Here is a 17,502-nt window from a genome sequence, read left to right on the forward strand (position 1 = left end):
TGTGCTGATTAATGTGTTTGTGTAAACCATTGTAACAGTTTAAACCATTTTTTCCCCTCCAGGATTCATTGTTAAATAGACCACAAACATATGAAGGGTAGTTTACACTAATGTTCAAACATTTGGGGTCAATGATAGATTTAAAAATGAACAGAAAAAAAAGAAGAAATTCATATTTTTACTCAGCAAGGATGCATTAAATTGATCAAAAGAGAGAGTAAGGATTTCTGTTTCAAATAAATGCTGTTATTTTAACCTTTCTATTCATCAAATAATCCTGAAAAACACAAAAATATGAAGCAGCACAACTGTTTTCAACACTGATAATAATCATAAATGTTTTTTTGAGCATCAAATCGTCATATTAGAATAATTTATGAAGGATGATGTGAAGCTGTGATGCTGAAAATTCAGCTTTGATCATAGGAAGTAATTGCATTTTACAATATATTCACATAGAAAACAGTTTTTATTTATTTATATTATTTCACAATATTATTGTTTTTAATGTTTTTTGGTGAACATAAGAGAAAGAGACATAAACATTTGTACCAAGACAATTAGTGTATGTTTGACATTAGTGTATGTTTGGCGTTTTACTTACTAATCATATGGTTCATCAATAGTGCTTTAGAGATGAAGATCAGCTCCACTCCGCTCCGTTGAAGGGCATCAGCACTGAAGGATCTAAGAACACAACAAGCCATTTGTCACTGAGCCAACAATGCAATGCCAGGTTTATTGAAAGGAAAGAAGCTACAGCAGAGGTGAAATGCAGAAAAGAGAAAGAATTTAAAGAATATACAGAATATAATTTCTTAACTAGGATAACAGAATTTGTTTTTGGGTTTACTTATTCATTTAATTTTGCTCATACGGTGTAACTTCGTTTGGATGTCAAAACCTTCTTAAAATAAACAATTTAAAAAAACAAATTGAGAAATAAAATGAGGTTATTTAATGAGCTTCCTCGGCTCACCTGTGTCCTAACGTTACTTCTCCGGCAGCAGCTTTCTCCAGAAATGTTGAAGTCGTGGAGCTTTCTCTCTGTTATGGGTTATTTTGTTACTACTGAAATCACAGAACATTTTTTAATCAAAATGTGTTTAACGTTACCATTGAGCTAACGTTAGTTTCAGCCAATTTTCTTGCTCCTGAAAGTAACATCACCGATACGTTATGTTTACGTTTGTGTTAAATAAATTAGCTCACTTCCAAGTAAAACCTTTACAAAACCTCTCATCTACACATAAGAGGTGATTAAAAGCCCAAACTTTAATAAATAAAAGTTCAACCGAGTTAACATTACGTTAGCCTAGCTAGCTGCTACCTCTTCAGAAAACGGTTGAGATCCTAACGGACTTTTTCCGAAGACACTACACCATGTAAATTTTTAACAGAATCGTGTCAATTACAAGTAAGAGAAATGTCAAAAACAGTTGTGAGTATTATTCGTGTGATTTTAGAGACTAATCTCACCTGGAAAAAGCCGTGAAAAGTTTAAACAACATCGAGAGAGGGAGTTTTGTTGCTTACCAGTAGCAGTGGTCCCGCGCCGTTTCCATGGCAACTCTGCGCGCCGGCCGCTCCAGTGTTTGAAATACTCGAAAGTTCACGCGCACGGCATTGATTAAACCACGTCAAAATCATGCAGCACTTAAAATGAAAAGTTTAATATCCACTTTATTTTATTTGAAAACGTGCTTGCAGTAGCCTATTGATTATATCAAATATAATATACTGTTGATTATGTAAAATATATTTACAATATAGCTTTAGAAATGGTAAACAGTGTTGAAATAAAAGTATTGCAAAAACTCATTAAAAACTATACGTGTATATAAGTGTTAGTATATACACATGCATTATAAGCTTTATGTTCTATGCATTTTGTGTGAAAAAGGCTATTGAAGCTAAAAATGTACAGTATTTGTGACGTGGTAACATAATTCACATGTTAAAACCTATTACAACGTGCAAATATATTTCACATGAGCTCCACATTATTACCTATAACATGTTTTCCACATGTGCCACGTGTTCCATTAAGTTCACATGTGGTGACATGTTGTTCACATGTGGTCGAACATTACTGCATGTGGTGACATGTTGTTCACATGTGGTCGAACATTACTGCATGTGGTGACATGTTGTTCACATGTGGTGAAACATTGTTCACATGTGATGACATGTTGTTTATATGTGGTCACATGTGGGCATATGTGGTCACATGTGGTCACATGTGGGCACATGTGGAAAACATGTGATAACATGTGAAATTCATGTGTTTTTTCTGTAAGGGAAATTAAGATATTTTTTATTAAATCTGAGAGCTGGATCACTCCTCCATAGGCTTCTTAAGGGATCGAAACTGGCCGGCCCAAAAGTTATGAAAGACATCGTTAAAATAGTCCGAGTGACTACAGTGGCTCAAGCTTAAAGACCCACTCCGATGAAAATAATGTTTTTCTAGGTGTTAACATGTTCTTGTGGCATTTTTCTGATGTTAGAGGACATATCTTGAGAAAAATAAGCTCAAAGTTGTATTTCTGAGTATTTCTACATTCAAATGGCTGTGAATCAGTAGCAGACGCTAAAATGCTGGCTAAAATCGACTGGAGTTGTGACGTAGTAACTCCACTGGGCGTCTCCACACGCGACGTCTTGGAGTGAAATAATGATCAGTGATAACTTTGATTAACTTCGGATAATAATAATTAACGTTTATATAATACTGTTGCCCCACCGGTATTGGGGGTGTAAGCTAGCGGGAGAGACAGAGCTCTCAGCAACGGGCAGGGGGAGGGTCGTCTCCGTGCCAACGGCTCCGCCCACAACGCAGAGGCGAATTGCTAATGAGCTACTGCCGCTCTGCTGAAGCGAAGTCCCAGAAAACAGCACAGGTTTTGTGATTTTGGCTAAAAATGGCATAATCATAATTTAAAGACCACTGGGAATGTTTAAAAATAGCTCAAAATATGATCGGAGTGGGACTTTAAGTTTATCAAGCGACGAGAATACTTTTTGTGCGCAAAAAACAAACAAAAAGAACGACTTTATTCAACTACTCTGTAAAGCCGTGATATTTCACGTAGTGAAACTACGCAAAGCTTCTAGGTTGTACGTCACGCATCACACACATGACCAGCGTCGGCCAATAGTGAGTCTACGTGTGACGTGCAGCCTAGAAGCTTTGCGTAGTTTCACTACTGTTCCGAAGATGAACGAAAGTCTTACGGGGTTGAAACAACATGAGGGAGAGTAATCACTGACAGAATTTTCATTTTTGGGTGAACTAACCCTTTAAAGGAGGAGCTGTACCTATATATAATGAAGAGGAGGAGCTGATGATGTTTAAAGGAAGAGCTGTAACTATATATAATGAAGAGGAGGAGCTGATGATGTTTAGAGGAGGAGCTGTAACTATATATAATGAAGAGGAGGAGCTGATGATGTTTAGAGGAGGAGCTGTAACTATATATAATGAAGAGGAAGAGCTGATGATGTTTAGAGGAGGAGCTGTAACTATATATAATGAAGAGGAGGAGCTGATGATGTTTAGAGGAGGAGCTGTAACTATACATAATGAAGAGGAGGAGCTGATGCTGTTTAAAGGAGGAGCTGTAACTATACATAATGAAGAGGAGGAGCTGATGATGTTTAGAGGAGGAGCTGTAACTATATATAATGAAGAGGAAGAGCTGATGATGTTTAGAGGAGGAGCTGTAACTATATATAATGAAGAGGAGGAGCTGATGATGTTTAGAGGAGGAGCTGTAACTATATATAATGAAGAGGAAGAGCTGATGATGTTTAGAGGAGGAGCTGTAACTATATATAATGAAGAGGAAGAGCTGATGATGTTTAAAGGATGAGCTGTAACTATATATAATGAAGAGGAAGAGCTGATGATGTTTAGAGGAGGAGCTGTAACTATATATAATGAAGAGGAGGAGCTGATGATGTTTAAAGGAGGAGCTGTAACTATATATAATGAAGAGGAGGAGCTGATGATGTTTAAAGGATGAGCTGTAACTATATATAATGAAGAGGAGGAGCTGATGCTGTTTAAAGGAGGAGCTGTAACTATATATAATGAAGAGGAGGAGCTGATGATGTTTAAAGGATGAGGTGTAACTATATATAATGAAGAGGAGGAGCTGATGATGTTTAAGGGAGGAGCTGTAACTATATATAATGAAGAGGAGGAGCTGATGATGTTTAAAGGAGGAGCTGTAACTATATATAATGAAGAGGAGGAGCTGATGATGTTTAAAGGAGGAGCTGTAACTATATATAATGAAGAGGAGGAGCTGATGATGTTTAAGGGAAGAGCTGTAACTATATATAATGAAGAGGAGGAGCTGATGCTGTTTAAAGGCACATTATGCAGAAATTGTGTTTTAGTCAAACGGTGACCCCTATAGTCGCTGTGGAACACTTACACTGTCGTAAATAGCTATCTAGACATATGTGGACATTTTTGGACTGGTCTAATTATCAACAATGGATGAATGAACAGCATCGTAAAAAAAATGGCATACTACAAGCAAGCGCAACAACATAGAACGCAATCAAGTTTAGAAATAAGAGATTTAGGCTACTTAATCCATCAACAAGATCGCCAGGTCAGCATCGCGGTTGAATCCAGTGCTGCTTTTTAGCTCGCGCCAACTAGTGAAAGCCCGACCGAGTGGGACTGTCACAAGGAAATAGTCAAAGGATTCAGTTGCGAGTAAACAGTAATTTATTGAGCACAATAGTAGATATCCGTGTGGGTCAAAATGGAAGCAGACAGAAGAAGACTCAGGCTCGGCAACGCAGGGACGCAGTGGGCAGACACAGATGCAGGAACAGGTAGAAATTCCTCCAGGAAAATCTCAGGAAACCACAGCATGGTACAGGAGTGGAATGCAGGAGAACACGGCGAGTAGAACCCTGGTAGCCTCAACAACCAACTGACAAAGACAGGACGAGGTAACAAACAATATATCGGACATCCTCATTCAAAACAGCTGGCGCTGATCAGCTCATCAGCCGCGCCCGCCCTCGCGCTCACTCACACAACACGCACACACATAGCGAGGGCGAATCAGGGACTCTTTTCTGGTTCCTCACGCGGTCAGATTCTCTTTTCCTTTTCCAAGTCTCTTCCGACCGTGTTTTCTTTGCTTTTTCCATCGCCGAGTATCACGTCTGAAATGCGCGCAAGTGTCTTCGTGCTTCATATGTGGTTGTTGATGTGTGTGACGTTGTTGCCGTAAAGCAAGTCGTGATTCTCGCGAGATTTGACGGGGGCGCTCCTCTCAAACTTGCATTGCTGGTTTTTCCAGCGGCGACCCCGCCAAGCTTTATTACCAGGATGATTCGCCCTACTATGAGTTTGTTTACCACCGAAATGACTTTGAAGCTGTTATATCAAGGTACAATTCTTGCATAGTGTGCCTTTAAAGGAGGAGCTGTAACAATATATAATGAAGAGGAGGGGCTGATAAAGTTTAAAGGAGGAGCTGTAACTATATAAAATGAAGAGGAGGAGCTGATTATGTTTAAGGGAGGAGCTGTAACTATATATAATGAAGAGGAGGAGCTGATGATGTTTAAAGGAAGAGCTGTAACTATATATAATGAAGAGGAGGAGCTGATGATGTTTAAAGGAGGAGCTGTAACTATATATAATGAAGAGGAGGAGCTGATTATGTTTAAAGGATGAGCTGTAACTATATATAATGAAGAGGAGGAGCTGATGATGTTTAGAGGAGGAGCTGTAACTATATATAATGAAGAGGAGGAGCTGATGATGTTTAAGGGAGGAGCTGTAACTATATATAATGAAGAGGAAGAGCTGATGATGTTTAAAGGAGGAGCTGTAACTATATATAATGAAGAGGAGGAGCTGATGATGTTTAGAGGAGGAGCTGTAACTATATATAATGAAGAGGAGGAGCTGATGATGTTTAAGGGAGGAGCTGTAACTATATATAATGAAGAGGAGGAGCTGATGATGTTTAAAGGAAGAGCTGTAACTATATAATGAAGAGGAGGAGCTGATGATGTTTAAAGGAGGAGCTGTAACTATATATAATGAAGAGGAGGAGCTGATGATGTTTAAAGGAGGACCTGTAACTATATATAATGAAGAGGAAGAGCTGATGATGTTTAGAGGAGGAGCTGTAACAATATATAATGAAGAGGAGGAGCTGATGCTGTTTAAAGGAGGAGCTGTAACTATATATAATGAAGAGGAGGAGCTGATGCTGTTTAAAGGAGGAGCTGTAACTATATATAATGAAGAGGAGGAGCTGATGATGTTTAAAGGATGAGCTGTAACTATATATAATGAAGAGGAGGAGCTGATGATGTTTAAAGGATGAGCTGTAACTATATATAATATGGGTGGAACGGTACATGTATTCGTATCGAACCGAAACGGTACGGGCGTCACGGTTCGGTGCACGAATTTACACGGAGAATACACGGTATAAAAATAAATAAAACTCGCGTGCAAATTAATTAATGTAATGCGGAACTACTGTTAGATACGCGGTTCTTTAGGGACACATAATCTGTACCATCGGCTTAGCTCTGAACGCGCGTTCACTTCAAACGTTGGCTTTATACGCGCGTCCTATTCGCTTTGGACTAGCGTTGAACTAGACGCGAATTTGACGCTCTATTCGCGTTTGGTGTGACCGTGACCGCATAATGAACAGGCAGCGATGTCAAGATTGCAATGCTGGAGTGTGTGTGTGTGTGTGTGAGAGAGAGAGAGAGAGAGAGAGAGAGAGAGAGAGAGAGAGGCACGCGATCGAACAGTGGAAACATAAAAAACATACTCCGTCATTTTGTTCATAGATAATTAAACCTGCAAAGTGTTTACTTATATTTGTGTACACTCGCAATAAAACACAACATTGTGCTTTTGTCACACTGTAAACTCTTGTCAAACTGTAACCTACAACTGTCACCCAACCAAAATCACACACACACACACACACTGTTTTAAAAGCAAAACACATTTATCCAACTCCATTTCAAAACAGTCTGTGTGTTCCATCTTTTGGACATTCGTCATATTGCATTGGTTTCCATTTCTTGTCCTCGGAGCACTAATCTTACACATTCTACATTGATTAAAAAAGAAAATCGAATGTGTTTTTAATGGTAGTATTATTTTATACAGAAATCAATTATTTATAATTCAGAAGAGAATAATGTTACATTGTCAATTAATAATGTTAATTAAAATTAAGGAAAAACAAATATTTTGATCTGAGATATAGCAAAATAATTTTAAATTAATTCAGGTACAATTACCAAACATATCGCAAGGTCTTTTAGTCTTTTTATTAATTTAATTAATAAACTAATTATATAAAACTATTGTCAGTGCACTACGAATAAACTGGTTCATTCGTAGTGCACTGACAATAGTTTTATATAATTAGTTTATTAATTAAAATTAAGGAAAAACAAATATTTTGATCTGAGATATAGCAAAATAATTTTAAATTAATTCAGGTACAATTACCAAACATATCGCAAGGTCTTTTAGTCTTTTTATTAATTTAATTAATAAACTAATTATATAAAACTATTGTCAGTGCACTACGAATAAACTGGTTCTATGCCTTTATTAAAAAAACTTATTTAAAAAATACAATGCCTTCTGCATTTTTGTTTTGCTTTTCCCTCCATTGTACCGAAATCGTACCGAACCGTGATGTCTGAACCGAGGTATGAACCGAACCGTGACTTCTGTGTACCGTTCCACCCCTAATATATAATGAAGAGGAAGAGCTGATGATGTTTAGAGGAGGAGCTGTAACTATATATAATGAAGAGGAGGAGCTGATGATGTTTAAAGGAGGAGCTGTAACTATATATAATGAAGAGGAGGAGCTGATGATGTTTAAAGGATGAGCTGTAACTATATATAATGAAGAGGAGGAGCTGATGCTGTTTAAAGGAGGAGCTGTAACTATATATAATGAAGAGGAGGAGCTGATGATGTTTAAAGGATGAGCTGTAACTATATATAATGAAGAGGAGGAGCTGATGATGTTTAAGGGAGGAGCTGTAACTATATATAATGAAGAGGAGGAGCTGATGATGTTTAAAGGAAGAGCTGTAACTATATATAATGAAGAGGAGGAGCTGATTATGTTTAAAGGAGGAGCTGTAACTATATATAATGAAGAGGAGGAGCTGATGATGTTTAAAGGAAGAGCTGTAACTATATATAATGAAGAGGAGGAGCTGATGCTGTTTAAAGGAGGAGCTGTATCTATATATAATGAAGAGGAGGAGCTGATGATGTTTAAAGGAGGAGCTGTAACTATATATAATGAAGAGGAGGAGCTGATGATGTTTAAGGGAGGAGCTGTAACTATATATAATGAAGAGGAGGAGCTGATGATGTTTTAAAGGAAGAGCTGTAACTATATATAATGAAGAGGAGGAGCTGATGATGTTTAAAGGAGGAGCTGTAACTATATATAATGAAGAGGAGGAGCTGATGATGTTTAAAGGAGGAGCTGTAACTATATATAATGAAGAGGAGGAGCTGATGATGTTTAAAGGAGGAGCTGTAACTATATATAATGAAGAGTAGGAGCTGATGATGTTTAAAGGAGGAGCTGTAACTATATATAATGAAGAGGAAGAGATGATGATGTTTAAAGGATGAGCTGTAACTATATATAATGAAGAGGAGGAGCTGATGATGTTTAAAGGAGGAGCTGTAACTATATATAATGAAGAGGAGGAGCTGATGATGTTTAAAGGAGGAGTTGTAACTATATATAATGAAGAGGAGGAGCTGATGATGTTTAAGGGAGGAGCTGTAACTATATATAATGAAGAGGAGGAGCTGATGATGTTTAAAGGAATAGCTGTAACTATATATAATGAAGAGGAGGAGCTGATGATGTTTGAGGGAGGAGCTGTAACTATATATAATGAAGAGGAGGAGCTGATGATGTTTAAAGGAAGAGCTGTAACTATATATAATGAAGAGGAGGAGCTGATGATGTTTAAAGGAGGAGCTGTAACTATATATAATGAAGAGGAGGAGCTGATGATGTTTAAAGGAGGAGCTGTAACTATATATAATGAAGAGGAGGAGCTGATGATGTTTAAAGGAGGAGCTGTAACTATATATAATGAAGAGGAGGAGCTGATGATGTTTAAAGGAGGAGCTGTAACTATATATAATGAAGAGGAAGAGATGATGATGTTTAAAGGATGAGCTGTAACTATATATAATGAAGAGGAGGAGCTGATGATGTTTAAAGGAGGAGCTGTAACTATATATAATGAAGAGGAGGAGCTGATGATGTTTAAAGGAGGAGCAAGACTCCTTTAAACAAGACTGCTGTCCCCATTCTACCATATGATGCATGGATATCCACTCTCCTAGCTCAAGAGGCTCATGGTGAAAATCATGAAGAAATAGCCGGCACACCCCGTTCCGGATGAGGAAAAAAGCCTGGGTAGTGAAAGGTCGAAGGCTGACCAAAAAGAGAGTTGATAACTGTGTTGTGTGTAGAAAGGCCAGGGCCAGAAAGTGCCAACAGATCATGAGTGACCTTCCATCTGAGCGGATAACACCAGCCAGACCATTTGAGTATACAACGGTGGACTTGTTTGGACCGTATGAAGTCAAGGACGAGGTGAAGAAGAAAACGAAGCTCAAGGTGTGGGGAATTGTCATCTGTTGCATGTCATCCAGAGCTATACACACAGATGTTGTCAGTGACCAGTCAACTGAAGGCTTCCTAATGGCTTACCAAAGATTCACGGCACTGAGAGGGCACCCAAAGAAACTGTGGTCAGATCCTGGAAAGAACTTTGTGGGTGCCAGACCTGCCCTGAAAGAACTCGATCTCTTCCTGGATCAACTAAATAAGTCTGAGCTTGAAAATGAAGCTTCCGTGCATGGAACAGAATGGAGCTGGAAAATCCACCCAGCAGACTCGCCTCACAGAAATGGAGATGCAGAAGCAGCTGTTCACACGGGGAAGCGGGCTTTGCACAACCTGGGAGGAGAAGGATTCTTCACATGGAGTGAGTTTCAGACATTTATATATATGGCTGCTAACCTGGCCAACGAAAGGCCTGTAGATGCCAGAACTCAAAGCCGGGAAGACTGCGTAGAATATATCAGCCCAAATTCCCTTCTGCTTGGACGGACTGGACCCAGAGGAGATTTAGGATGCTTTGATTTTGAAAACTACCCAACTACAGAAGTTGACCGGTTCTGGAGGAAGTGGCTGGGCCCAATCTATTTGTGAGAAGTAAATGGCACACAACACATAGGAATGTGGCTGTTGGAGATGGTGTCTGGACTGGACTGTGAAGCCTGTCCAAAGAGATAAAGTGAAGAAACTGTCAACCAAAATCCCTACTACAATCCTTCATAGGGATGTAAGACGACTGATTGTTTTGCTTCCTGTAGAAGAACAAAATCAAGAACAAAAGTGAAAGTATTGAAGGTGATTGGAGTGACCTCCTTAGGTTCATGAACCAGGAGGTCAAGTGGGAGGTGTTTCGTCACAATAATGAGGTTTTACTTTAAGTTCCGTCATACTCGGAAATTCCTGTAGAGGGCAGTGTAGTGTGGTGACTGGGCGGGAACCATTGAGAGGGTGTGTTTCCAAGGGGGAACAATAAAGTGGTGCACCTCTGAGAGCACAGGCAGGTGCCGTCGGGAGTGTTCCGAGGAACCGGAAGTGGATCAAGGCGCGCGGCTGGCGGGAGATCGAAGGGGAATAGTTAGGACGGACCGAAGGCAGATTGCATTCAAACTGTATCGTGAGTGTAGCAATGGGCTATAGTTCAGATGGTGACGACAATGGGTTGTCTTCAGATATGGATATCAGCCAAACTAAAAAGGCAAGGAAAAAATCTTGATCTGAAGCGAGTAGTGGAGGAGAAAGTACTACAAGACAAGTTACTAAAAAGATAAAGGCTAAACCTAGTGGGAGTAACGTTAGTAGGCCTGATGATGAGAAGTAGGGGTGGTTAATCTGTCTGATTTCCCGATTCAATTCGATTACGATTATTGAAGTCCCGATTCGATTACAGTCGATTTTCGATTATTAACGATTCTCGATTAGCGATTATTGATTTTCCATTTCACAACAGTAAATGAAAATACACTACAAAGTGATTGCAGTATTAAAAAAAGTATTTTATTGAGTAACAACAACTCAAAGCACTTTCTGTGTCGTGTATATGTAGCTTATGTTCTGTAGAACATGAATACATCACATTGTGTTGTGACTCATTAAGTTGAACTAAACAATAACAAATAAATGAAAGGCTTATTTCCTTTAGGAAGTAGATCAGAACCAACATACTGTAGAAATTGGACAATTTTCTTCTAGAAAGACAAGGTGTTGTTCAGGTGGAGGAAGACTGCAGGTTGCAGTCGAAACATGTCAAGGTAAAGAAAAAGTTTTTTCTTCACCTGAACACCTTGTCTTTCTAGAAGAAAATTGTCCAATTTAATCATTAAGAAGACAAAATGAACATTTTTGAACAGCTTACTGTAGCTTCAGCTTATATACTGTAGCCTACTGTAGAACACAGTGACAAAATGCAACACACTAACTAGACAGGCCTTTATAATTTAGTGATATGTTGTTCTTTGAGTGTAGGCCTAGAGTCTCTAATCTCTAAAAATCTCCAAATGCTCGACGTGAAACTGCGGTCTTCCGTCCGACCTTTTACTATCGTGTCAATTGATTTTGATATGCGCGAGGAAGAGAGAGACCAAGACAGCGCTCGTGTTGTTTGAAGACGTGAGAGTGCGCGCGCGGCCGGGACTCTCTCTCCCTCTCTCTCTCTCTCTCTCTCTCTCTCTCTCTCTCTCTCTCTCTCTCTCTCTCTCTCTCTCTCTCTCTCTCTCTCCCTCCCTCTCTCTCTCTCTCTCTGCTCGCGGCTGTCAAGCGCAGCAGTAATTTTTTTCTACATCACTCACCGATCAAAAAAGGCTTTGGCGGGACAAAAATGTGCTTTGGTGGCCATATGAAACGTGTCATATGGCTTCTCATATTTGTTGTGTTTTCCGAAATATTTTAGTTTTATTCCACAAAGCTTACAAATAGTGTGGCTCTTGTCCAGCTCCTTTCCCCCCTTCAACTTCACAGAAGCCAAAATATTTCCACGTCTCAGTCATCGCGTCTCTGTTATGTGCACAACACAGACGGTCCGGGCACTGCACTTCCGCGCTTCAGAGTTCCGTCAATATATTACGTTATTATATATATATATATATATTTTTTTTTTTTTTTGAAAATCGATTTTTGACATTTGCGAATCGATTCAGAATCGTCCACGACCGCATCGCGATGCATCTAAGAATCGATTTTTCCCCCCACCCCTAATGAGAAGCAGGAAGAATGGAAAGTTATTATTACGCTTAGTAATGATAAAGGCCACTTTCATCCAGTTCAGGTGACCAAAGCAATTGAGAAGGATATGGGAAAAATTAAATATGCTAAATTATTGAATAACAGAAGAATGCTAATTTCAGCAGGAAATGATTTTGAAAATGAGTAACCTTGGTGGTGTAAAAATTAAAGTGCATGTACCAGGAATGGCAGCGAAGATAAGAGGAATGATTTCAAATGTTCCTCTGGAAATGTCCGTGGAGGATGTGAAGAGTGAGATAAGAGGTGGGAAAGTACTAGAGGTCAAAAGACTCCAAACTAATAAAGGTGGTGTTAAATCTGACAGCCTATCTGTACTGCTTGTTTTTGAAAAATCTTTGCCTGGTGAAGTCCAAATGGGATGGATAAACTACAAAGTCAGGGAGTATATTCCCCAACCGCTAAGGTGCTTTAAGTGTCAGAGAATAGGACATGTAGCACAACAATGTAAATGGAGACAAAGATGTGCGAAATGTGGAGGAGAACATGGATATGGCAAATGTAATAAGGATACCAAGCTAAAATGCTGCAATTGTGGAGGTGAGCATAGCGCTGCATATGCCGGATGCGTGATCCAGAAACAAGCTAAAGAAGTACAGAGGTACAAGGTTGTGAATAAGGAGGCTTTAAAAAGCATGGGCACTTATGAAAGCAAGGAAAATAGACCAACAGTGTGTCATGGAAACATGAATGAAAGCGCAATGCATGGAGTAGGCCTTCCCCAGAGGTCAGGTATAAGGAGAATTCAGCCAGGACCAGTAGACATAACACCAGTAAAAATACAGCAAGCATGTAGGCATAAGTGTATAGTGGAGGAGAATACCTTGATGGTAGAAAAGAAGAGTTTTGTAGCTTTTATATGTAAAGTTGTGAATGTTCCCACACGACAAGAAAGGAAAAGTGACAGGATCAAGACAGTGGTAGAAGCTGCAGAGGAGTTTTTAGGTGTCCGGGATTTGAAAGCTGAAGATATACACAGTATGCTAAGTGCTAACAATGATGGAGGGTCTCAGAGTGTTATTTGAGCTTATAATGGTGTTCCATCTTTTGCAATGGAATGCTAGGAGTCTGATTGCAAATGGTCAAGAGTTCAAAAAGTTTGTAGTAGAGTCTGAAGATAAACCTGATATTATTTGCATTCAAGAAACTTGGTTACGGCCTCACCTTGACTTTAATTTACCTGGTAATGGGTCTGTTAGGTTTGATAGAGGTGAAAATCAGGGTGGAGGATGTGCAACATTTGTAAGGGATGGGATACCATTTAGAAGAATAGAAACTGCAACAGAAATAGAATGTGTAATTATTGAAATTTATAAATCAGATGGGCAATTAGTAGTAATCAACGTATGTAACCCTTGCAAATCATTAAATCTAGAAACCTTAGAGGAAATAATAAGGAGACAGAGAAATGGGAAAGAAATATGGTGCGGAGACTTCAATTCACATAATAGTCTTTGGGGAAGTAAACATACTGATAGTAATGGTGAAGCAGTGGAAGAATTGATGGATGTTAGACAATTAGTTTGTTTAAATAATGGAAATGGCACAAGAATTGACATACGTTCTAACACATTGTCTTGTATTGATCGCACTCTTGTTTCTAATAATATGGCAAACTCTTGTGAAAGGAAGGTAAAGGAAAGTACAACTATAGGGAGTGATCATTTTCCAATACTTTGCTCTATAAATGTTGAAATAGATCTTCAAGAAAGGCCTATTAAGAAGAGTAATTAAGAATAGAAGTTCGCCAGTGTGCATAGTGGTGATCATTTAGAAGATATCCATAGATTACATAAAGAGACGGTTATTAAAGAAAATAGAGATGTGTCTATTAAAAAAGAAAGCGAGGAAAGTACTATGGATGCAGAAATTAATTTGAATGTATTAGTGATGGTATTAAATGGTGTTAAGAATACTGCTTCAGGAGAAGATCAACTCAGTTATGTTATGTTCCAGAAGTTACCTGAAAAAGTGTTAAAGATAATATTGCACTTATTTAATTAGATATGGGAAGAAGGTAAAATGCCCAAAAGCTGGAAGAGTGCGTTAATATTACCATTTAATAAACCTGGGAAAGATACTAATAATGTTGGTAATTATAGACCTATTGCCCTAACATCACATCTATGCAAGTGGATGGAGAAGATACTAGTCCGAAACTTAATTATACCCTTGAACACAGAGGATTACTAGCACCATATCAAAGTGGGTTCAGAAAAGGGCGTTCCACAATGGATGCTGTTGTGAAAGTAAGCAACGAGATAGAGAAAACGTTTAAAATGAAAGAAATAATGAGTATTGTGTCTTCTGACATTGAAAAAGCTTATGATTCCATGTGGAGAGAAGGGCTGCTAATTAAATTGAATAAAATGGGAATTAGAGGTAGGTTTTATAACTGGGTCTTAGATTTTCTGTCAGAAAGAAGATTTAGAGTTAAAGTGGGATCAGAAGTATCTGAAGAATTTGAAATTGTTAATGGAATTCCACAAGGCAGTGTTATTAGTCCAGTTTTATTTAATGTTATGATTAATGATATTGTTATGAATCTAGATAGAAGGATTGGGTCAGCTCTGTATGCTGATGATGGGGCCATCTGGACAAGAGGACGAGATCCAATAAGGGTGAGGAATAAAATCAAGGAAGCAATAGAAAAGGTAGAACAATGGTCGTATAATTGGGGATTTAAGCTTTCTACAAGTAAGTCTTGTCATATGATATTTACCAGGAAGAAAGGGATAGAAAAACAGATCCTGAGGTTATATGGCCATAATATGGAAACAGTAGATCATTTTAAATATCTGGGTATGTGGTTAGACCAAAAGGGAACGTGGAAAATACACGTTGAAAAGGTGGAATCTAAATGCAAGAAAGTCATAAACTTAATGAGAGCAATAGTGGGGAAAGTCTGGGGAGCAAATAAACAGTCATTAATGTATATTTACAGGGCACTAATGAGGTCAACAATAGATTATGGATGCTATGTATATGGAGCAACAGCTAAAACACATCTATTGAAGTTGGAGAGTTACTAACAAAGCGTTGAGGATTTGTGCTGGTGTAATGAGATCAACACCAATTAATATTGGAACTAAAAAACGAATGGGAAGAGAGTGGGAAAGGCCATCTGGCAAGTCAGTATATAAGGAGCAAATATTACAGTTACTTAAATATGTATACAGACGGATCTAAAGATGAAGAGGACAAGGTAGGAATAGGAATATATATACCAACAATGAATGTAAGTATTGGGAAAAGATGACCTGATCAGGCTTCGGTATATACAGCAGAGATGATGGCGATTATTGTAGGACTGCTGTAGAAAAGGCCCCAAAGTTATGTTAGTGTTGATATTATTTAGTGTAGTTGACCATATTAGGCTTTATGTTTCACGTTTACTTCCGTTTATTCAGTGCTTGTAACGGTAGCCGAAGCGCGCGCTGGTTTGTATACTATCTGACGTCACACAGTTAGTATGCAGTACGATAGAGATAGTCAGTCAGTCGGTCGGTCGGTCGGATTGTAGATGTGAGCTGCACCTTTCTTCAGAGTGTGCGTAAATGAGAAGAGTAAGTACATATGTGATATTGTATTATTTGTTAAACTAGTTATTTCTGTTATTTGATGTGGATAAGAGTTAGGAGTTTAAGGAGTCGCTATGCGACCGTGGTGCTAATTATATCCACGTTCGTTCATTTCACGCTCGAGCTTCGACTCGTCTGATTTTAGTACGTCGAGTTAACGATATGTAATATCGTGTTTAGATGTGTTTATACTTTCATATTTGTTGTTAGGATTGATCAGTACTTTGTGGTTGAGTAAAATAAGAAGTAAGTGGTGGTAAATATTGTTATTTGGATCGCTATCGAGGTTTCTCAGTCAGGGCTTTGCTAGCTCGAATGGAATATAGCATTCAGTACGGGGTTTTTTCATAATAAAACCATCCAGCTGTTTAGTTAGTTGAAGCTATAAAGTGTATTATCATAGATGACAGTAAGTGCTATCTATGTTAGTGGGAATTTAACTTATAATAGAAAATCTGAGGATCCTTTATAATAAGTGTTTGAATCTTTACATTATGCTTACAGTATTAGAGTTTAAGAGATATACTGTATAGTTATATTCTGACTATTGTTTGCTTTGTTTAGTAATGTATATTAGTGCTTAGAGAGGAATGAGTGTATGCATATGTTTAATTTATTCATTTGTAATTTGTTTCTCTCTTTATAGAAACCACACTCAGAATTACACTCACCCTCAAACTCACTCACACAAGAAAGAGGAATAAAGAAACAGAATCAGAACTATTTCTCCGCTCTTTATTTCATACTCTGGAACATTTGGCCTTAAGTGGTGTTCTGGCCGACACACCTGAGTGAACTTGGTGATAAACCCAGAACTAGCACCTAGACTGAGCGTCTACCCATTATCTTCACTACATTGATGGTCCTTCGAGCCGGATCACTGAGTTTACGTCAGAGATGGAACTACATCCAGAGTATGATGCTAGTGGTGCACGTCCCAAACGGCACATTCACCCACCTGTGCGCTATGCAGATTATGAGGTCGATTATAGAGGCTACATCGGTCAGAGGTACAGAGAGGAATCAGAGAGTTATCACCAGGAGGGAAATGCCAGGATGACACCCCTCACCTCCCCACCAGACTCTCCTCTTCGACGCCAGAGGCGGGATGCTATTCTTCAGGAGATGGACCTGGGCTATAGGGCTGAGAACCAACAGCACAGCCAGAAGAATCAGCTAGCCCCCCAGCGGTTTCCAGAGAGAGAGTTTAGGGAACAGCTACGAGATTACTCTACTCCCCTACCTCCAGCGCTGCACCCCATACATCCACAGCATGACAGCCGAGTTGAGTTGGATGACATTCGTCATGAAAGACACCTCCTGCAGCAGACACAGCGGGACATGGCATCAGACTTGGTCGAGCTTAGAGCGCTGCGAGCAGACATGAGACAGTTAGTAGATTCTGTTTGCAACATGCAGAGTCCAACCTCTCTTCATACCAGAAAGCCAGAGTTAACGGTGATGTCATCACGGCCACCTGTTGA

Source organism: Rhinichthys klamathensis, unplaced genomic scaffold (assembly GCF_029890125.1).
Source record: "Rhinichthys klamathensis goyatoka isolate OS25496 unplaced genomic scaffold, OSU_Roscu_1.1 h1tg000331l_1, whole genome shotgun sequence".
NCBI lineage: Eukaryota > Metazoa > Chordata > Actinopteri > Cypriniformes > Leuciscidae > Rhinichthys > Rhinichthys klamathensis.